At 53.1% G+C, this 22340-nt stretch overlaps 1 long non-coding RNA gene across 3 annotated transcripts; it reads right to left on the bottom strand.

The window, feature by feature from the left end:
- Positions 1-3988: 3988 nt before the first annotated feature.
- LOC148182996 (uncharacterized) lies at positions 3989-11468 on the bottom strand. Of its 3 annotated transcripts, none has more exons than XR_015774008.1 (3): positions 9838-11468; positions 7399-7583; positions 3989-5930 (listed from the first exon to the last, which is right to left on the bottom strand). It is a non-coding gene; the product is annotated as an uncharacterized LOC148182996 (long non-coding RNA). The 3 variants fall into 3 exon arrangements; XR_015774009.1 differs by lacking the exon at positions 9838-11468 and adding an exon at positions 7716-8400; XR_015774010.1 differs by lacking the exon at positions 9838-11468 and adding an exon at positions 7716-8400 and having other exon boundaries at positions 7399-7522.
- Between the last annotated feature and the right edge of the window lie 10872 nt (positions 11469-22340).

Here is a 22340-nt window from a genome sequence, read left to right as displayed (position 1 = left end):
GAGCCCAGAGCAGCCTCTGGCGCTGCCCGAGCACAGGAGTGAAGCGCCTTCTCCCGAAATAACTCCCAGCACCCCACCGCTGGCGGATCCTCCCTCCCGGGATGTGCGGAGGGGCTCAGCACCCCAAACTCGGCAGGGAATTCGGTGCTCGAGCAAAGTGTGAGACTGTGGGAAGCGTCTGGAGCGGCGGCAGCTCCGCTGTGCCAGCCTGGCAGCAGCTGCCACCGCCCGTATGGCTCTGCCCACATGCACCCCCTCTGCGGTGCCTCCCGAATGTGCAATATCAACATTGCGGGAGCAGAGGATTTCTGCATGTCATTATCCCAAGGTTTATTTGAATAAAAGGCTCCGACGCGCGGCTCCGGCGGAGTCTCGCAGCTCGGCTCGGAGATGCCGACAGACAGCGGGAGCACAGACACAGCCAGGGCTGTGTTTGCTTCGCGGAGTGCTGCTAAAACATGTTGCCATCGAGATTCCCAAGCCCCGCGTTTCTAAAATATTCATCGCCACAGCCCAGATTCCCTCCCAAGGAGCAGAAACGCAGGCAGAGAGGAGAATCTATCTGGCATCCCCTTGTGGCTTTGCTTCTCCCTGCTGCGATGGGAGAGCAGGAGCACAGCCCAAGGAGAGCCTGGATCTCGGTGGATTGCTGCCAGGCCTCGTGGCAGGCATGAGAGTGCCCTCAGGTCATTATCCCCTCAATACCTGCACCACGGAGCCCGGGATGAGGCATCAGTGCTGAGGAATCCATAAAAACGGGATGAGGGATCGATAAAAAGGGGTTTGTAAGGAATCAGTGCTGAGGAATCCATAAAAACAGGATAAGGAAACAGTGATGAGGGATCCATAAAAAGGGGATGGGGAATCAGTGCTGAGGGATCCATAAAAAGGGGTCTGTAAAGAACAGCCACACAAGTTGCAATGAGGAAGAGCCATGAGTGTGGGCAGAGCCCCTTGGTGACACTTCAGAGTCACCTGGGCACCTTCAGAGGTGTCTGAGCTGTGTCCAGGGGCAGGATGGACACGCAGGAGAAGCTCTCCAGCGTGGACCTGCTGTTCCTGAGGTCAGGAATTCCATCCCCTGCACTGCAAAGGGCTCTGCTGCCCTTTGGGATCTCATCCAGTGCCCCACTGCTGTCACAGGGAGATGTCACCATCATGGTGGCTTTGAGTAGGGAAAATACACACTCTCTGTCCTGACCTAGTCAGGTTTGATTGTCCCTGAGATTCCCGAAGGTCCTGGTCACAAACGCCGCCTTTGGGAGACTCCACGTGCAGAGCATTGCCCCGAGGCAGCAGCAGCCGCTCCTGGTTTATGACCTGGTTTAGGGGCAGGGGTCCCGTTTCAAAGGGCCGGGGAATGTTCGGGGACCGCTTCAGCAGCAGCCCCATGGAAAGGCAGAGCTCAGGAGGTGCCCCAGGGCTCCAAACTGCGCCTCCCAATTGCCAAGTGCGGGTGCTCTTCCCAGCCAGCTCTCCCAGCACCCTGCAGCCCAAACCATCGCCTTTGAGGGTCAAATTTCATTAAGGAGGGCGAGATGCTCGGAAGACACAGAGCGTTTGTCTCTGGTTATTGTCCGGGTGATTTACATAATGGATTAGCTCAGATTAGCCCGGCACTGGGAGAGGCACCGGCTGGCTTTGCATGCTCCACAGGCGAAGGATTCCGGCTGGAAATGGGATGATCTAGTAACAGGGATAATTGCTGCTTTATGGACTATAAGTGCTGCCATGTCAGGGGCTCGTCCGCCTCGACAGCGAGGCCATTGTACAAATATAAATCCCCCGGTCACCCCACAGCTCGCAGTGACAGCGAGCGGCCCCACGGTGACTTCCATGGGGACACCGAACACCTGCACCGCGAGATACCGGCAGGGAATTAATTGATCCAGCCCCTTAAAGCTGCTTTAACGGGATCCCCCAGTGCTAATATTCCCGCTTTCCCACCCCCCCAGAGCGAGGGGAAACTGAGGCAGGAGCGGTTTCCCTGTGCGCAGGGTGGAGGGTGGGGTTCCCTTATCACCCCCCCAATCTCGGTGCTTTTATCTCTGATTCCCTGAGGGTAAATGCAGGGCTCGACAATTAATTTCTGCCGGGTGCTTTGCACTGCTCAGGAGCCAGCCGAGCCCATACTGTGAATATTACAAAGCTTTTTAGAACAGGAGAGCTTGGCAATTGCGACAGCACTTTTGAATCATTCATAATTTTGCACAGGGGCAACTTCTGTAGGTGTCTCGTTTCCTCTATGTTCATAATGTTTTAGGACTAAAAATAACAAGGAATTGCTGTTCGAAGTGTGAGCGAGGAATTAGAATTGCCAAGGAACTCGGGAGTCAAACCGTACCGGAGGACATCAGAGCCTCCCCACAGCCGCAGCTCCAAACCCAATTAATCCCGGGTTAGGCCCAGGGAAAACGTGTGGCTGGAAAGATTGGGAAACAGCTCCCACCTCCCAGCCAAGCCATATGCAGATGAGTGAGGAGAAGGGGATTTTGGGGAAATTGGCTGGAGCTCCTTTGTGCCCGCAGGCACCACAGTGCTGAGGCCAGCTGAGCACCTGGGTCGGATCCCTCTAAAGTCCTCGGGAGGAGAGCGAAGCTTTGGGACAGCAGGGCTGTGCTCCTGCTCCTGATGGGAGTCTCCTGCCTCCACCTGAGGCTGCTCCCATGGCTTGGGGAAAAACCCTGGAGAGGTTGAAATGTCTCCTGTGGATGTTGGATCCCTTCCTGCAGAGGGGCTTTGCTGGAGCTGCCTGGGACATTCTGGGGTGACAGAGCTGGGATGGGGCTGCACGAGGAGCAGGGACATTGCAGGCACGGAGGCATCAAAGCTTTGGGACAGCACAGACAGAGTAGGGAGAGCTGGGAATTGGGAAAATCCTTGTGGTGGCACAGGAAAACCAACCCTGTCCTGGGCTGGTCCCGCAGCAGGGGAGGGAGATTCTGCCCCTGTGCTCAGGTGAGACCCCACCTGCAGAGCTGCCCCAGCCCGGGCCCAGCACAGGGAGGAGCTGGAGCTGCTGGAGCCAGGCCAGAGGAGGCTCCAGGATGAGCAGAGGGATGGAGCAGCTCTGCTGGGAGGAAAGGCTGGCACAGCTGGCAATGTTCACCTGCAGAGGAGAAGCTTTGGGGTGAGCTCAGTGTGGCCTTGCAGGGCCTGCAGGAGCTGCAGGAAACATGGAGAGAGACAATTGCCAAGGACTGGAAGGACAGGACCCAGGGAATGGCAGAGTTGGATGGGATCTTGGGCAGGAATTGTTCCCTGGCAGGGTGGGCAGGCCCTGGCACAGGGTGCCCAGAGCAGCTGTGGCTGCCCCTGGATCCCTGGCAGTGCCCAAGGCCAGGCTGGACATTGGGGCTTGGAGCTCCTGGGACAGTGGAAGGTGTCCCTGCCATGGCAGAGGGTGGCACTGGATGAGCTTTAAGGTCCCTTCCAACCCAAACCATTCTGGGATTCTCTGACCAGGATTGCTCTGGGTTGAGCTGCCCTCAGACCCCTCCCGCTGTCCTGGCTGCCTCAGAGGAGCAGCTGACCCTCCCAATGGGTGGGGTTGTTGTCCTAAAGCCCCCTCTGACCCCCTTGGGCTTGGGATCCCCTCAGATCACTTTCCAAGAGGTCACTGCTGAGATCTTTCCCTGCCTTTTCCAGCTCCCCCGAGCCCTCCTCCATAGCAGGGGTCTGCTCCAAGCCCTTGCCTGATGATTTCTGTGCTGAGCTCTCCTCTGAGCCGAGGGGATGAGGAGAATTCATGTCCTGGAAGTTTCAGCCTCTTCTTTCAGAATTAATTTTGCAAGCTCCTCCTTGGCCCGAGCTCTCTGCGGGCTCAGGCAGAACAGGGCCAGCGAGAGGGGAAAGTCATGTTGCTGGTTAAATCTCCAAAGCAAAAATAATCCATTTTAATGAAGGTTCACAATCTGCAATGAATGTGAAACAATGTTGTCAGCTAAGCTGTTGCATTATTCACTTTTATTTGTACAAGGTCCTTCCATTAATATTTGACTACAAGAGAACGCAATTAAAAATTTTCTACTTGAATAAACCTCTCACCACGGTGTTGGTTAAAGGATAAAGCCCCTTTACGGTGGTGGAGAGGGGAATTTAGCACACTGGCACGTGGGTCACACACCAACTCTCATCCTCCTGCACCCCAGGTTTTGTTCCCTGCTCTCATTTTCTGCCGTGTCTTCCCTTCAATCCTCACCCCACATCAGCTCCTCTGGGCTCCCCTGCTCCCTTCCCTGGCATTTGGAGGATCCCAACACAATCATTTCCTTCAGAGCAGAGCCAAGGCAGGCAGGGAGGATGGGGAAGGGGGATGTGCAGGCAGGTGGGATGCATCCCCAATCCACAATTCCCGGAATTTTCAGGCTGAGGCAGAGCCCCATTTTCCCGGGAAGGAGCGGAGCTTTGCCTTCGTGTCCAGGGGTACTTGCTGGCAGGGAGAGATGATTTATTATTTAAATTTTGGCATGCATGGCTGGGCACTGAATTAGTTGTAATCTCCCAGGATGGGAGGAAAAAACCTTCTAGGATCAGGGAAGAGAGTTCAGACACGAGCTCAGCTCGTCACAGAAGGGAAGATGTTGGGGACAGGGGACATGAGGATGATATGCAAAGCATGGAGTCACATATCGAAGGATTAGGCACAAATTCCCTTCCCAGAGCATCCAGGAACAAAGAGCCTGCAGTGAAAATAAAGCCACGGAGTTTAGGTGTGCACAGAAGGTTGAAATATGGCCAGGTTTGCATGGATTGGCGGCAGGGAAGAGAACAATCCACAAGCTTGGAACTGTTGGGCGCCTTTGGGAGATCCTTCAGGGAGCTGGGAAGTGGCAGCAGGAGCTGGAGATTCCACCCTGTGCTGCTTCACCTCCTGGAGAATCCCACACTCTTTTTGTGAGGGAAGCACAGGGGAAGTTTGGGAGCCTGGAGGGCAGAGCTGGATGGGATAGAAGGAGAAAATCTGTGTGGATATGTGGAAAAGGAGCCTCTGGCCTCAATAAATGAAATCTAGGAAAGGTTTGGAGCCTCTTTTGGAAGAGAAATTTGGGGGGTGAGGGGGCCAGCATTGGGGCAGGGAGATGGCCAGAGAAGGAGTAGGAGTGTCTCCAGGAGCAGGGGAATAACCTCGGAGAGTGACTTTAGAGGAAAAGGACCCTCAGGAGAGTTTCCACCTCCCCAGGGATCTCCACTGAAGCAGAGGAGAAACCAGAGATGATTTTGGGGAATAAACACTCTGGCTCAGCTGATCCAGGTCCAGCATCCTGTAGATCACCTTTGGTTTTTTGGGAGAAGCTCTGCCAGGGCACACAGCGGGCAGAGATCCAATCCCATCCCACGGCAAACCTTGGGAATTCCATACCCTCACCATTACACCCCACCCAGGAGCATTTGCACATCTACATCTCTTTAATGGTTGGGTTTGATGGTCTTAAAGGTCTTTTCCAACCTGGACATCCGGGATCTGTCTCCATTTGGGACCAAGCAGGACCTGCTGCTGTGCCATAAAATCCAGAAAAGCTGCCAGCACTCTCCTCCTCTTCCCAGGATGAACATTTTCCCGTTTCTGGGACAACCACAGGAGATCTCCTGCCCTCCATCGCTGAGGCTGGAGCAGCCCATCCGCAGGGATCCCAGGGATCACAACATCCAACCAGCAGCAACTGCAAGGAGGATTCAGGGAATATTCTGTGGATTATCCTGCTCTTCCCTTCTCTCCTGCTGGGCTCTTCCAGGGCTCTTTGCGAGAAGGTGGCAGCGGCATCCAGAGCTCCAGAGAAGCCTCTGGCACCATCTCCAGGCTCTCCTCAGGGGCCCTGGCTGCGCCCCTGGAGATTTCACATCCCACAGCTGCTGCTCCAAGGAGGGATCGGCTCATCCAGGCCTCAGGAATCTGCCCATGGAATGCTGAGCAGCACCTCAAGCAAGGCCTGGGAGTGCACAGAGAGGAACCTTCAGACCTTCAATTCACCACGCTTCAACTCCTCCCAGATAAAAGAAGGATTAGGAAGCCCATTCATCCTTGGGAATGCTGTGGAAAATCAGCCATTATTTGTGTCCCATTAATGTTATCTGGGCCAGGGAGATGAATAATTCCATGCCCAGCAGCAGATTTGTACAGTGGAGTGCAGAAGACAGGGGCCCATCCCAAACAATCAGGCTGGAGCAGGATGCTGAGGGATGGTTCATGGAATGTGTGCCAGGATTCCAGCCCAGGCCAGGCTAGGGCTCCCAGGAGCTCTCCCAGGAGGAATGGAGTGCATCCCAATTCCAAAGCATTCCCAGAGAATCATGGACTGGGTTGGGGAGGAATTGTCCCTAAAAATCACCCATTCCCACCCCCTGCCATGGGCAGGGACACCTCCCACCACCCCAGGTTCCTCCAAACCCCGTCCAGCCTGGCCTTGGGCACTGCCAGGGATCCAGGGGCAGCCCCAGCTGCTCTGGGCACCCTGTGCCAGGGCCTGCCCACCCTGCCAGGGAACAATTCCTGCCCAAGATCCCATCCAACTCTGCCATTCCCTGGGTCCTGTCCCTCCAGCCCTTGTCCCCAGTCCCTCTCCAGCTCTCCTGAAGCCCCTTTGGGCACTGGCAGGGGCTCTGAGCTCTCCCAGGATCCTTCTCCTCTCCAGGTGAGCATTCCCAGCTTTCCCAGCCTGGCTCCAGAGCAGCAGAGCTGGGAAGGGGCTGGAGCCCCAGGAGGGGCTGAGGGAGCTGGAAAGGGGCTCAGCCTGGAGCAAAGGAGGCTCAGGGGACCCTTCTGGCTCTGCACAAGTCCCTGGCAGGAGGGGACAGCCGGGGGGTCGGGCTCTGCTGCCAGGGAACAGGGACAGGAGGAGAGGGAACGGCCTCAGGCTGGGCCAGGGGAGGCTCAGGGTGGACAGCAGCAGGAATTTCCCCATGGAAAGGGAGCTCAGGGACTGGAACTGCCCAGGGAGGTTTGGATCCCCATCCCTGGAGGTGTCCCAGGAAGGGCTGGAGGTGGCACTGAGTGCTCTGGGCTGGGGACAGGGTGGGGATGGGGCACAGCTGGGACACGATGATCCTGGGAGAGCTTTTCCAACTTCAATGATCCTGGGATTCTGTGAACCACTTTCCTTTCATCCAAACCCCTCTCCTCATTACAGAAGCAGAGATGCGAGGACACCTCAGAGGCAGAGCCTGGAAAATTCCAAGCAGCTGCAAAAGGCAGTGGCTTGGACAGGAACTGGCCGCTCCTCCTGTCCCACCCCCAGAGCTGCTGGGAAAGCCTAGAGGTGCTAAAATCTGGTTATTGAGCGATCCGGGAGTGCTGCACTGCTGCTCAGGGAGATTTATCCCCCATCTGTGCTTGTTTTCATTCCACCGGCACACCTAATAAATATCCCCTTTTAAAGCAAAGCACCTCCATTTACAAACCTGTTAGCAGAGCTCTGGCATTTCCCAAGGATTTTGCCTCCAACATCCCCGCCTGGAAGGCCACGTGTTAATCCCCTGAACTCGCTGGGATTTCTCAAACTGGAGGTCCCTCGAGTTTTCTCCTCTGTTAAAAAACAGATAATCCAAAATCTTCCAGATGCCCACGCAGGTGAGAGCCAATAATCCTGGGAATTTGAGAGAGCGATTACAAACTAAAATTCCCGTTTTAGACGAGCACATCAAGGCTCAGAAACATTTGCTGTGCACGTAGAGAAGGGGAAAAAAAAAATTAAAAAAATAAATCAATTAAAAATCACCAAATCCCAAAGCCCTGCGAGGCAGTAAGTAAAGTTTGGCAACTTCCAAATGCATTCCCTGTTGTTCCAAGCTGTTCCCTGTGGCTCCCCAGAGGGCTGGTCCATAAAGGATAACAACCTTTGCCTGCTGGGAGCTATTAGCTTAAATGGGAGCGGGCTGCTGCAGCATTTAAGGCTGATTAGAATGGTGTCATTGGATTTGTATGCACTGGGATCCATGCAGATGGATTTCACAAAAATTCCGAGAAATTACATCCAGGAAAGGGAGTTAAAGGGATGTCTCGGTGCGTGGCAAGCGCTCGCTCGCTCGGCTGACTGAAATTGCAAATAGAGGAGCGAGGGGGGGAAAAAGAAAGAAAAATAAAATCACAAGGAAGTTAAAATGAGGCTGGGGAATTTAGGAACAGAATTCCAGGCCCTGGGATCTGCTGGGATGGGCAGATGGATTAGGGGTCAAAATGGCCACATATCTCTTCCTCGTTTTTGCATTAAATTCAAATTCTTTTCATTAGATGTGTGAGCACATTAAATCACTGCTGTGTAACACGTGGAATTGTACAAAATTCGGGATGCAGATGTCACTCCTGGATTTAAACTTCTCCCATCCCAGCATTTCCAGGCATTCCCAGGCCACACTTCCAGCCAGGAATCCTCATCAGCTCAGGTAGCAACCCCCAAATTTCCACATCCTGGGAACAAGCAGGGAATTTGTCGCTGGTTAAAGCCCCTGACCCAGAAGAACATCGACCTCTTACAACTCATTTGTCTTTCTTTGACTTGCAAATCTCAGGAATTTTCCATCTCAATCAACTCAGCTCTCACCTCCCCCTGGGAGGGCAAAGAAGCAGCTCCTGCAGCATCTTCTGCTCGAATGTTTTTGGTTTCTCTCACGGCTTTAGCGGTACCTTTTGGGGGTTTTCTCACCCATGGAGCTGCTGGAAAATTCCCAGCGTTCCCCAGATCCAAGGAATGAAGCTGGGCTTCCCCAGCCACCCCGGGGATGCCACAAAGGATCACCCAGCCAACCCCAGCGTGCCCAGCACGGTGCAGTGGGAGCTTTCCAGCAGCTTCTTGGTTTCCACAGTCGTTGATGAGCTCTCACTTCATTAAAATAATCGCTAATTAGCTTGACATTCTTCAGGCAGGCTCAGAGTCTGCTCCCTGCACCCAAAGCCACCGCCTAGGCCTGGTGGGGATGGACCAGGGGTGTTGGAATGAGGGAAAGGACAAGCAAGAGTCTTTAAATTGCCTGAAACAACCTGATGGTCATGGCCATCTTCATCCCACCACGTTCATCTTCATCCCACCACGTTCATCTTCATCCCATCATCCTGTCACGTTCATCTTCATCCCATCACGTTCATCTTCATCCCACCGCCTTCATCTTCATCCCATCATCCTGTCACGTTCATCTACATCCCGTCGCGTTCATCTTCATCCCGTCGCGTTCATCTTCATCCCGTCGCGTTCATCTTCATCCCGTCGCGTTCATCTTCATCCCGTCGCGTTCATCTTCATCTCCCATCATGATCATCTTCATCCCACCACCTTCATCTCCATCCCACCACCTTCATCTCCATCCCACCACGTTCATCTTCATCCCATCCTTGGGAAGAGCTGGGATACAGAGGGGCACTGCAAACATCCCACTAATTCCACTACCAGGGCAACATTCCTCGATTTTCCAGTCCCACCCATGCCCACTTCCCCAGCTCCAAAAGGTTTAACCCTTCCTTCCCTCTCCAAACCCTCCCTGCTCGGATAAACAGCGCCTCAGCCACCAATAATCCTTTTTTAACATTTAACAAAATCTTTCTCTCCTTCTTAAGGCTTAAGGAGAACAAAAAAAAAAAAGAAAGAAAGAAAGCACTTTCCCTATTTAGCAACATTCTTGTGATGTTTATTGGAACGGGCTGAAAGAGCTGAGGTTTGAAAATTAGGATCTGGCAAGGAAACAGTGTCCTCAGGGGCCAGAGAACAAACCTCTCTGGGAGGAAAGTGATGGGACCAGCCTTTAAAGGCTGGAAAATTGCAAACCAATGTGCTCAGCAGTATTTTCCTTTATGCAGTTCTTTTATTCTTAAGATGAAAATTACTCGGGACAAAGGCATCGGTCTCATACCTGGGACAGTGTGCTCCTTCCTCTCCTCTTCCCTGTGAAAATGTGTGCTGCTTTGAAGAGCAGCGATGTTCAGCACGAAGCAAATGCCAACGTGACCATTTTTAATGCAAATTCACTGCCATCTCTCCCTGCTCCTCCGATGCTGCCTGGGGATGTGTGACAGTGCCTTGGCAGGGCTGTCACTCGGGGAGGAACAGGGGCCTGCGGTGCTTTTCCAGGATGAGAAAGTGCCTTGTTGGGTTTCCAGCCTCTGATCCCACCTGGACACGACAGCAAAAGCCTTTTCCAGCCCTCCCTGGGACTCGCTGCTCAGTCACTGCGAGGTTTTAATGAGTGGACAAAGCTGGTGCTGGTGGTGTCCCTGCGAGGATGCGGCTGTGGGCAGGGCTATCAAAATGTCCCTTGCTGGGATGGATAGAGGTGTCCCCAGTGTCCCTTGCTGGGGTGGACAGGGCTGTCCCCAGTGTCCCTTGCTGGGGTGGGCAGGGCTGTCCCCAGTGTCCCTTGCTGGGGTGGACAGGGCTGTCCCCAGTGTCCCTTGCTGGGGTGGACAGGGCTGTCCCCAGTGTCCCTTGCTGGGGTGGGCAGGGCTGTCCCCAGTGTCCCTTGCTGGGATGGACAGGGCTGTCCCCAGTGTCCCTTGCTGGGATGGACAGAGGTGTCCCCAGTGTCCCTTGCACAGGTAGGAGCAGGCAAAGGTGTTCCCGGTGCCTCTCGTTTGTGTCGGGGCAGGCACCGAGCCCGGTCCCACATCCCCAGTCCCATCCTCCCCAGCCCGCACGGGGTTAAACCCTCTCTGCTATTCCCGGGGGTGGGAATTGCGCCGGAGCCGCTGTCCTGGCCCAGCTCTGGCTCCGGGGGGAAGCGGCTGTGCCTTTCCCAGCCCTTCTTCCCACACTTATGCCGAGCGCGGCTCCACCGGAGGTTCCCACAGCCCACGCCGGGAGCAGAGGAAGCGCAGCCCCCAGGGCCGGCTCTGGGAGCCACAGGTCGCCACAGCCCCCTGCTGCCAGCCGGCACTCCGAGCACAGCCACACCGGGGGACAGTGGCCATGTGCCTGCTCCATGTCCTGCCCCGAGCAGCCCTTTGTGACACCGGCACGGCCCGCGGGGAGCGGCACATCCCCCGATCGCTGCTCCGGAGCACAAATCACGGAATCCTGGGATCACAGAACCATGGAATGCAATGGAAGGGGGGTTAAAGCTCATCTCGGTCCACCTCATCATCCTCGGTCCACATCCGTCACCGTGCCACCACGGCAGGCACGCCTTCCGCTGGCCCAGGCTGCTCCAAGCCCTGTCCAACCCAGCCTTGGACATTCCAGAGAATCCCTGGAATGGCCACAGCTGCTCTGGGCACCCCGTGCCGGTGTCACAGCCTGCTCGCTCTTCCAGTGCCCATCCAGACAGCTGGCCACCAGTCCTGGCCTGCACATCACCCTTCCATCGGTGACACCAGCCCTGCTGGAGCTGGAGGAGCCCCAGAGCTCCTGCCCCGGCCTTCGGGGCTCCAGACCGGGCTCTGCAAGTCCTTCCCCAGCCTTGCACCCTCCTGCTCCCTGGGGGCGACTCCTGTGCCCCAGAAATGCCCACCCTGGCTGCAGCTGCAGAGGGAACACCAGCTGTGAGGGTTCAGCCAGCAATGGTTCACCATTCCCAAAGCTTGGGAGGATTAATTAACCCTGACTCGTTAATTAACCCTGTCTGGGCAGCACACAGGCTGCAGTGGGCGGGGGGAAAGGGCACTGCCCCCAGGTGCCCTGGTGTCGCTGTTGGAGCAGACACGACACAAAGCAGATCCGTAAGAAACTTAATCCAAGATTTTATCATGCCCGTACACAGCCCCATCTCATCAGCCATCACCACACCACCCCTCAAGTCCATTGGTGGAAGCTCTGTTCTGAGAAAGTACCCCCAAAAATGCAAAATACAGATAAGTCTTGTTTTTCCGTGGTGTTTTCCGCAGCACAGATATTCTTTGTTTTCCCCTACCTTTATCTTCTTTTTCTTCTTCTCACAGACACACGGGAATCCTGCTGGCTTTTCCTTTCTGTTAACCCTTTCATCTGACCCTCAGCCCTCTGTGGGCCCTCTCAGACCCTTACACCCGGCCTTTGCTGTGGAAACGACATTCCCAAAGCAGGGAATAGGAGGGAAAAGAGCCTGGGAACAGCATCCTCTGATGTCCCCAAGCCGGAGAGTCCTGCCTGTGGTATCAGCTGACCCCACCTCAGACCAGGTTTTCCCACCTGAGCCACACCAGAAGATGGGAGGAGAGCTCCAGGAAGCATTCGTGATGCCCAGGGATGATGGGAAGGCCACGGGAAGCGGCTGGGGGAGCGCAGCAGGCTGGGAGCTGTAATCCCACACTCTTGGCTATTTAATGCTGCTTATTGCAGCCCTCAATTCTCCCTCTCCCTGCAAGACAAATGTGATCAGCGCTCCGTGAGCCTGCCCAGCCCTCCCCAGCCCCGCTGCAGCCAGCAGGGAGTTTTGCTGGGGGGCAGGATAAGATTGTGCAGATATAATAACTCCATCCATCACCGGCGAGCGGGGCCGGGCGAGCGGCGCTTTGTAAATGGCTCGGGAAGTTTGGCGGCTCAGATGCCACCAATCTCCCTGACAGGCAATACCAGGGTGCCCTGGAGCCCTGGGGCAGCACAGCCAGGGCAGCCAGAGCTCCGGGCACTGTGCCAGCCGGGACTCTGCTGTCCCATGGGGAGAGGATGGAGGGCAAGGCTCTCCCTGCCTTGAGAATCCAGGGAAAATGCTCAGAGCAGCGGGAGAACAAGTGTGGAGGGGCTCGTTCCCCAGGAATGGAGATGGCCTGAGGACAGAGCACCCACAGCTCCCACGGGACCCTTCCTCAGCCTCCCACAGACTCTGGGAGCTTTGCACTTAAAATCACAAAATTACAGAAATCTTGGGGTGGGAGAGACCTTAAATATCTCCTCCCACCCCCTGCCATGGCAGGGACACTTCCCACCATCCCAGGCTGCTCCAAACCCCATCCAGCCTGTCCTTGGGCACTGCCAGGGATCCAGGGGCAGCCCCAGCTGCTCTGGGCACCCTGTGCCAGGGCCTGCCCACCCTGCCAGGGAACAATTCCTGCCCAATATCCCATCCAGCCCTGCCCTCTGGCAGTGGGAGCCATTCCCTGTGTCCTGTCTCTCCATCCCTTGGGAATCATCTCTCTCCATGTTTCCTTGTAGTCTTCCTTCAGATATTTGAACCCTGTGAATGCGTTGCCTGTGGAAAACCTGGATATCCAAGGATTTGGTGCTTTCCCAGTGCACTCACACACACAAACACTGCACTGGTCAGTACATCCCTCCTGCTCCCTCCTGACTCGAATCTCTTCCATCAGCCAAACTATCAAAGGAATTATGGATATTTCTGAAAGAAAAGATGCTCCAGCTGCATCCCACATTCCTGCTCGTTGCCTTCAAGCCCTGGGAAGTGCAGTCCTGCTGCTGACAATGTGGCTTGGAGCTTTATTAACCCAAATTCCCTGTCCTGATTCCCTCTGCTGATTTCCATGCTGACCCTCCAACCTCCTGTGCATCCCAGCCTGGAAATTCCATGTTTGCAGAGACACCACTGAGGGACAGGGCTGTTAAACACCCACGGGCTGGGCAGATTCTCCATTCACAACTCAATTTTTTGGCCTACATCCATTTTCAGGGTTTTGGATTCCTTTTCTCAATTTTTAATTACCAAGCTGGTACAGAAGGAACATTGAACCCCACTAGTTTTGCTCCTATCTGGGTTTTTCATTAGAAGCCTGGCATTTGTGGAAGAAAATCCAAGAAAGACTTTGTCTTTCCTGACACAAAACAAAAAAAAAAAGCCTTCCTAGGGCTTAATAGAAATTTGAGTGAGGCTCTTGCTGCCAAGGATGCAAAAAAAATTGATTTTGTGCGTTCAAATTCACGCCTTATTTTTTGCAAAATATTTTCTGAGGGTGAAATTTCCCGTGCTTGCTTTCAGCAGAGTTTGCAGGAATGTGTGGAGCTGCTTCTCCGTAGAGCAGTGATTACCAATGTTCATTTTCAGGATTAAAATAAAAACAACAAACAAACGATTCTTGTCATTCCACAAAAAGAATTAGGGAGCTGTTGCAGCTTCCTACACACACACAGAGTGTGAGGATTTCTCCACAAAATCCTTGGCACACCTAGGCTGGGTTAAAGGCAAAATAAATAAATAAGTGTATGACACAAATAATTATCAAAATGCCTCGGAGCAGCCCATATTTCAGCAGAGTAATGAAGGCAGGTACTCATTGTGCTCTGTCAAACCAAACAACTCACTTTTAGTATTCCTGCAGTGCTTTCTTCCAGGTAAGCACTATATTTACTTCCAGAGTGCTACGGAGGCACTATATTTACATCTATATTCCTCCTCCTTTTTATATTTTCAGGGAATGGCATTACAGGTGCATTAAAGTTGGGGATGGAGGAGCATTACTTGGAATATTCAAAGTTCTTTTCATGCTGGGAGCACAGGGTGAAGGTTTCCTTCCCAAGGGAGTGAGGAAAATCCAAAGGTGCTGCTCCCACACCTGAAAGTGTGGGAAGAGTCAGAGGGAGAAGAGAGGAGAGATTTTCAGCCATGGGAGAAGGAACCAGGTGAGTTCTTACAAACACAAAGAATCCCAGAGTGGATGAGCTGGGAGGGCCCACAGGGGCTCAGCTGGTGCCACCTCCCTGCTCCAGCAGGGCCATCCCAGAGCTCAGGGCACAGCAATATCTGGAATATCCCCAGCGAGGGACACTGCACAGCCTCTCTGCACAACCTGCTCACTGCCCAGGGCAGAAGTTCTGACCCTCCCTGCACCCAGGGACACCCAGGAACACCCAGGGACACCCAGGGACACCCAGGGACAGACAGGGACACCCAGGGACACCCAGGGACAGACAGGGACACCCAGGGACACCCAGGAACACCCAGGAACACCCAGGGACACACAGGGACACCCAGGGACAGCCAGGAACACCCAGGGACAGCCAGGGACACCCAGGGACACCCAGGGACACCCAGGAACACTCAAGGACAGCCAGGGCTGAGGGCCCCTCTCAGCTGGGGCTCCTCTCCAGGCTGAGCAGCCCCAGCTCCCTCAGCCTCTCCTGGGCACGGAGATGCTCCAGGCCCTTCCTGAGCTCCAGGAGCTCCTGTCCCTGCTGTGCTGAGCATCCAGAGCTGGACACAGCACTCCAGAGGTGTCCCCAGGGCTGGGCACAGGGGCAGGATCTCTCCCTGACCTGCTGGGAATGCTCTGTCTGAGGCACCCCATGATCCCACTGGCCTCCTTGGCCAGAATTTATTATTTCTGCCCTTTTCCTTTCCTGCAATGGGAGGGAACCACTCATCCTATGCTCCTTCTGAGTAAAACCTTCCATACCAGGAAGTGCTGGATGTCCTTCTCAATCCCAGATGGATTGGGAGTGTAAATGTGCTGGACAAAGGTTCAGGGAAGACATGAGACAGGAGGTGCCCAGCAGAAGGGGAGCAGTATAAGGACACAGCACGTGCAGATGTGGCTGGTTTGGACTGGGCAGACTGGGAGGAAGAGCTCCAGAGCAGGGCAGGAGCTGAGCTCTGGGAAATCCATCTGGGAATGGCCACAGGACTGCAGAGACTGCACATAACAGGAGCCCAAACCCCCCTTCCTATGAGCATCCCTGGAAACCAGCAATGCACAGCAGGACACGGGGTCACAGAGCAAAATTCAAGGACTTTTGGCAGAGAAACTTCATTTTAAGAAAATTGTTATTGCTGCATGGAGTGTCCTTTGTGCATTTATTGTTTGGGAAATGCCCTTTCCCAGGGGCTGTGGTCTGTTCCTGCTGGGATCAGCATTCTCATCCCTGTCCTGGAGCCCTGGAGCAGCCCATGGACATGGGGACAAAAGAGTCTGAGGGTGTTGTGATCCCCAGGAGCAGCCTGGGCTTGACCCCATTCATCCTTTGCAATTCTTTTTCCTCTCTCCTCTTCCAGTGCAGCTTCACTGGAGGTGTGGATGAGGAGACAGGGCAGGTAAACACCTCACATTCAGATCCAGGCCTCCAGTGGCATCCTCAGCAGCAGGAACAAGCTCTTTTCCTGAGAAACCCAGCCAGGACAACAAGCCATCAGCTGGCAAGCAGCCTTTGATGGAAAGGATGCAAATGTGAGAGGCTGCAGCGACGTTCTGTGCCAATGACCTAATGAAGCACAAGAAGCGTTCCTGAGCATGGCTGTGGAACAGACATTTACATAATGTTTGTCTGCAGCTCGGGGTGGCTCTGCAGGAAGGACAGGCTGTCCTCCTGGAGGTGGCACTGAAAAATGTGCTTCCCTCTCAGGCTGAGGGACAGGAGTTGTACTCCTCGTTCCGAGGGAAATCGGCAGCCTGGGGAGACGTGGGGCAGGTCAGCCTTGGGCCAGCAGGGATGGGGCAGGAAGCACCAGCACCTCCCCAGGCACATTCCAGCCTGGAATGAGTGGGATTGCTGGGCCAGGGACAAGTGGGAGCAGTCAGGGGGCACAGGGTGGCAATCAGGAGCCACCAGCCCGGGGAGGTAAATGGGGACAGGTAGCTCGGGTGCCTTGGAGAATGAAATGGGTATTTCCAAACTATCCCGGTGTAGGGCAGGAAAGGTGTTTTCCAGAGCAGGGAAACAGGCAGGAGGTGTCAGGGAATTGTTGGAGCACCTGCAAAGCTTGCACAGGTCACCAAGGATGGCAAACCTCAACACAATGGTGATTTTGTAGGAAATGATCTTTTGATCCAGTTTTACTTAATAAAACTGGAGAGAAGCAGGCAGAATGTCTCAGTTTGATTGAGGAGGGCAACAGAGAGAGTTAATTACTTATTGCAACCCGAGGCTCAAAAACCAGCCAGAAATCAGGGCTTGAAATGCTGCTCTCACCAGCAAAGCGTGGGAAAAGCCACGGGAATGCCACCAGCCCCATCCTTGGGAAAGGGGCACATCCAGCCCTGAGCTCCACGGAGCTGGAGCCGTGCCCAGTCCCCACTCCCATCCCTGGACCTGCAGGGGGGCTCAGACTCACAAAACTTCAGCTTCTCCATGGATCGGAACAGCAGAAATCCAGGAGCTGAGAGCAGACACCAAAATGGCCTCTGATTTTAATTTTTCAAAGAGTTCTATACTTAGAAGTCTCTTGTTGGCCCTCAAAGTGGACCTGTTACTCTCTGCTCTTCAGATGATTTATTAATTACAGGCAGAGTTATGGCAGAGCTGCAGCTCCCCCAGTCCTGGTGATTTGTGTGAGACTGGGAAAAAAAACTTTGCCCTTTGCAGAAATAAACCCCACATGCCCAGGAAAAAAAAAACAAACAAAAAGGGAATGTCATCCTTAAAAACTACACCCAAACACACACAAATATCTATTCATATACGTACATATATATATATTTAAATATAGCTTTTGGTGATGTGTCTCATGCTTCAGGATTGAAGCTATTTTTATGCTTTTCATAAATGACCATGGAAGAGCATTTCAAATGAAGCTCAAAGAGTGACATCCTTTTGTTCCCAGGAACAGATAAAGCCAGAATGGACTTGGCTGAGAAATAAAATCAGACTTTGAAAGGAGGAGACAGAGCAAAGTTACCTGAATAGCTGCAGACTCAGAACTTCTCATCTCCCTGTCACTGCATGAGAGATTTCTCGAGTTTGGAGAAAGCTCTAGGTTCCCATCTTAGGAGGGACACAAAGAACAATATAAGTTTCCTCCAAATTCCCAAAAGAGGCATTTGATGCTCTTTTGGAAGTGGTTAGATGCTGTGAAGGCCTCTGGAGATGTGTTAATTATGGACAACCCAATTCTGGCCTCATGGATGCTCAGCCCTGGAAGATATTTCAGTTACAGCAAGGCAGACACTTCAGAACTCCAATCAATAGGTGGATCCTTTATTAAACTTAAAGAGCCAGGATTGGAGGGAAAATATTATATTGGTTTGTCCTGGATAAATCAAACAGCAGAGCACAACTTTATTTCTGCAGGAGAGAAAGCTCAGAGAATCTCAGATAGGTTTGGGTTGGAAGAAACCTGAAACCTCATCTCATCCCAGCCCTGCCATGGCAGGGACACCTCCCACCATCCCAGGCTGCTCCAAGCCCCAATGTCCAGCCTGGCCTTGGGCACTGCCAGGGATCCAGGGGCAGCCCCAGCTGCTCTGGGCACCCTGTGCCAGGGCCTGCCCACCCTGCCAGGGAACAATTCCTGCTCAAGATCCCATCCAACCCTGCCATTCCCTGGGTCCTGTCCCTCCAGCCCTTGGGAATTATCTCTCCATGTTTCCTGCAGGCCCTGCAAGGCCACACTGAGCTCACCCCAAAGCTTCTCCTCTGCAGGTGAACATTGCCAGCTGTGCCAGCCTTTCCTCCCAGCAGAGCTGCTCCATCCCTCTGCTCATCCTGGAGCCTCCTCTGGCCTGGCTCCAGCAGCTCCGCCCCCCTGCAGTGGGATGAACACAGGGATTGTGGTCAGGACAAACATTTAGGATGCTCTTGGTGGGAACATGAGCATCAAACAGGCTGAAGAATGGAAAAAGTCGGGATATGGAATTTTTTGGGGTGGTTGTGCAGCATTATTAACCCCCAGTGGGGTTGGTACCCCCTGACAGCCCTTCCCTGCTCCATGTGGGGCTCCTGCAGCCTCAGGGCTCCTCTGCACATCCCCAGGATCAGGACCTGCTGTTCCAGCTTCATCTGAAGAAAGCACTCCAGATAATGCATCTTTATTTGTTTTGGAGGAATTAGATTTAAATTCCCCCAGAAATTCAATGAAACTCCTCTGTAATAGACAGCACAAAGCCCACGAGCCCACGCTCCGCGTGCCTTTGGAGCAGAACATCAGCTCTGCAGCACTCAGGTAATTCCAAACTGAGAGGAAGTTTTTGGGAGATGGACGCTTGGATTAGAGCCAGGTATTGAACCAACAAGGACACAGCCTGACCTGTGGCTCCTAAATAAGGCTTTAGAAAACACGGGATTTAGAAAATCCTCACTGAGAATGCTGCGGAATCCAAAAGGTTTCGATGTGAGATCTGAAGTTAGGATGTGAAATTCCTTTTCAAGAACATCAGCAGGGAGAGGACCAAATAAAAGCTGTCACTGTTATTTTTCTTGTTGTCATTATATGGTTACAAGTGAAAGCAGAATGGGGCTTTTGCATCAGAGGATATAATACAGTCTGTAGGTGTTGGGGAAGAAAGGGAAAGGAAGCAGCACGAGGGGAGGAGGGGAAGACGAGGGGAAAGTTACATAAAACTGCAAAGATGAAGCCATTTTGGGCAAGAAAGTTCTCAGGGAACGGAAAAGCCACGAAGGTGGGAAGGTCTGAGCTGCTGTGCTTGGGGATATCCACGTGGGGCTGTCCTGGTGTGGGAATCCTCACAGAGCCCCAGGCATCGTGTCCAGCGCAGACTGAATTTCTGACTTCCCCCAGGGCATGAGGAAGAGGCTGAATTTCTGTTTCCTTCAGGGGATGATGAAGAGGATGAATTTCTGACTTCCTACAGGGAATGAGGAACAGGGTGAATTTCTGATTTCCTACAGAGGATGATGAAGAGGATGAGATCCCTCTCAGCTGACTCCAGGAGCTCCACAGCCAGTGGAGCCACTGGATCCAGCACAGCATTTCCAGTGCAGCCCCAAAGCCAAAGGGAAAGGGGAGGGCTCCCTTCCCTCCAGGGGAAGATTCTTTACTGATTCCATCCCTACTGCCAGCTGGAACGTGGGACAAATCCTGCTGCCCCTGTGGTGTCCTTCAGCAGGAATTCCTGCTCTGGGGACACCAGGCAAAGGGACAAGTGTCCCTCTCAGGCAGGACAGGGTCGGGGGTGCTCACCCAGGGCCCAGTGTTAAGGCAGCAACAGAGATAAAAATCCGAGCAGAACCACAAAAGTGCAGAGTGTGGCTGAGCCGTGGGGCAGAAGGGAAAAGCACCACACAAGAAATTGATTCCATTAAAAAGTAATCTCAAATTTAATAAAAGTTATGATTTGATTATAGCTGTAGAACTGCAGGGTAGGGGAGGGAGCGTGGGGAGAGCTGGGGGGAGGCATCGGGGAGGGGAGAGCAGTTCTCAGGGCTGGCTCAGCCTCCTGGAGGGCTCTCCCAGCCTCCCTGGGTACACTGGCTACCTCCTGGCTACTGCCTGGCTACCTCCTTGCTACCTCCTGGCTACCTCCTGGCCTGCCCTCTCCAACCCCCACAACTCCCTGCACTCCTCTGGCCCCGCTTTGGACTCAGGCTCAGGGGGGCCCAGTAGCAGGAGAGGATGAAGCTCCTCCAAATAACAGCAGTGTTTATGAAATCAATGCCTCAGCGTGCCTGCACGGATGCAGGGAAGTTCTTCATCATGCCAGCAAACGCTGCTGCTTTTCCCAAGGCTGCTGGCATGGGCAAAGCCACCGCTCTGCCCCAGGCTGGCTTCTCCAGCAGGGCACAGCAGCCCCACGTCCCCCTCAGGGTGAGTCCCACCTCCCCTCTCAGCAGGCTCAGAGGGTTGGGCGAGGATGGATCCCAGTGGGATCTGCCCATCCCAGGAGCAGCAGATGTTGAGCTGAACCCCAACTGTTGGTGGAGCCCAAATGTTGGAGGAGCTGCCAAGGCTGAGACCTTCAGTGGCCAGAGCTGAACCCTCTGCTGCCTCTGACAGCTCTCCTTACTTGCTCCAGGAGCATCCCCTTCCTCCAGCTCCAGAGGGGACACAATTCCCGGTCACAGTGTGGCTGCAGCCTCCCTGGGGACACAGCTGGGAGGGTGACAACAGCCAAAGGCTGATGGGGATGTGGGGAGGAGTTGGTCCCAGCCTGGTGCTGATCCAAACCTCACATTCTCCTGGGGAATGCAAGTGGTTCCCCCCATTTTTGCTGGGAAAGGGATGGGAATGGCCTGGGAGGGACAGGGGGAGCAGAGTAGGGAGATGGTTTTGCCTCTTCATGACAACATCTGTGCTGAGCCCAAATGGTGGTGAAGGAGAAACCAAACCCAGCTCTGCTGCACAAAATAGAGAAATAAACACAGATTATTTGCCTTACTGGAGTAATGCAAACTCTCTACATTTTAAAAAAAGGAATGAACTGGTCTGTGAGTTGCCATCACACTGGAACCACTGGTTGTCCCCTCTCCAGTTCCTCCATTCCCATGGATACATTTGGCAGCTGGAGAGCTGCTGGTGCCTGGACTGTAAATGCACATGAAGGATCTCTGTGTTTATTCAGTGTTGTTCTAGGTAAAGGCATTCCTTTAAATGCAGGTGACAGGCAGTGGTTGTGAGTGCAGACCCCTCTGGAAAGGCGGGAAGAGAAATTAATTAATCCAGCCCCAGTTATCTGGGCTTTACCTTTTAAGATGAGCTATTACATTATTTGAAAGTCTAGTTAGGGAAGTAAAGAACAAAAGAAGAAAACAGCCAAGTGTTAGGACTCAAAGAAATCTGATAATAGGAATTAAAAGGGATCTAATGCTGGTGTAAAGCCTGCTGCTAAATGGGAATGATAAAATTGATGGGAGTGTTGCTGAAAAGTTAAATATGTTCCAAAAATATTTCTGCTTAGTAATTAAAAGAAGCCAAAAGGACAGAATATTGCAAGTTTAAGGAGCTAAGGGGTTATTTTTCATTCTAAACTGTAACTGTGGTAGTTATTAAATTGTATTATTGAGGCAAATGCATTTAAATTAGAGATGCTGTGCGCTGGGCTTTGGAGAAACTCCTGGGGAACTTGGGGCTTAATGACACATCCTGTGATAATGTGGAATACTGGGAAAGCTTCAGTGAGAGGGGAACACTGGGCTGAAACAAAGCCCAGAACCACATTGCTGAAGTGATTTTGCTCCACACTGCTCCTCCATAAAATAGCAGGACAGCTGCTAAAAAGATAGAGCTGATAATTAATTGAGAACATTATTAGAGCAGTTTATTATGGCCACTCAGCAGGATTTTCAGAGTGTTTCTGGTGAATTACTGAGGATCAGTCAGGGTAACTGGGAGGGACTTTCCTGGGTGCCTCCCTGGATCACACATGGAACTGGAGGATGAAACAGGAATTAAACCCAGGGGTTCAGAGGAACATCCTGGAGCTTCACAAGCCACAGATAATCCTCCAAGGTGCTTTAAAGCTCTTAATTTCACATCTAAAATATCAAGGACTTCAAAAACAAGGAGAGGGAGATTGTGAATGCGCCACTGCTGTGGGCTCCTGCAACAGGAGGATTTTGGCCCAATAAAAACATCTGGGAGGCCTTTGAGAGTGCAATTCCATGTAATAAAGAAGGTGGGAAACAGAAAGGCATCCCTATGATCCTTGATTTAAAGAAAATCTCCTTCTCGATCCCAAATCTGGCCAAGATGCATCTTCCCAAACCAAATCTGCCATTACCTGCAGCTGCTTCTTGGAAATACAGAAGGAAAAAACCCAACCCCAAACCCTCAGTTATATATCCAGTGTCAGAAATAGGAATTTTCCTGATCCTTGAGCCCTCAGG

Source organism: Pseudopodoces humilis, chromosome 17, assembly GCF_049639895.1.
Source record: "Pseudopodoces humilis isolate 2021_Gansu_Grassland_sample_001 chromosome 17, ASM4963989v1, whole genome shotgun sequence".
Lineage (NCBI taxonomy): Eukaryota > Metazoa > Chordata > Aves > Passeriformes > Paridae > Pseudopodoces > Pseudopodoces humilis.
The sequence above is the reverse complement of the archived record's forward strand: the minus strand, read 5'-3'. Positions and strand labels throughout refer to the sequence as shown.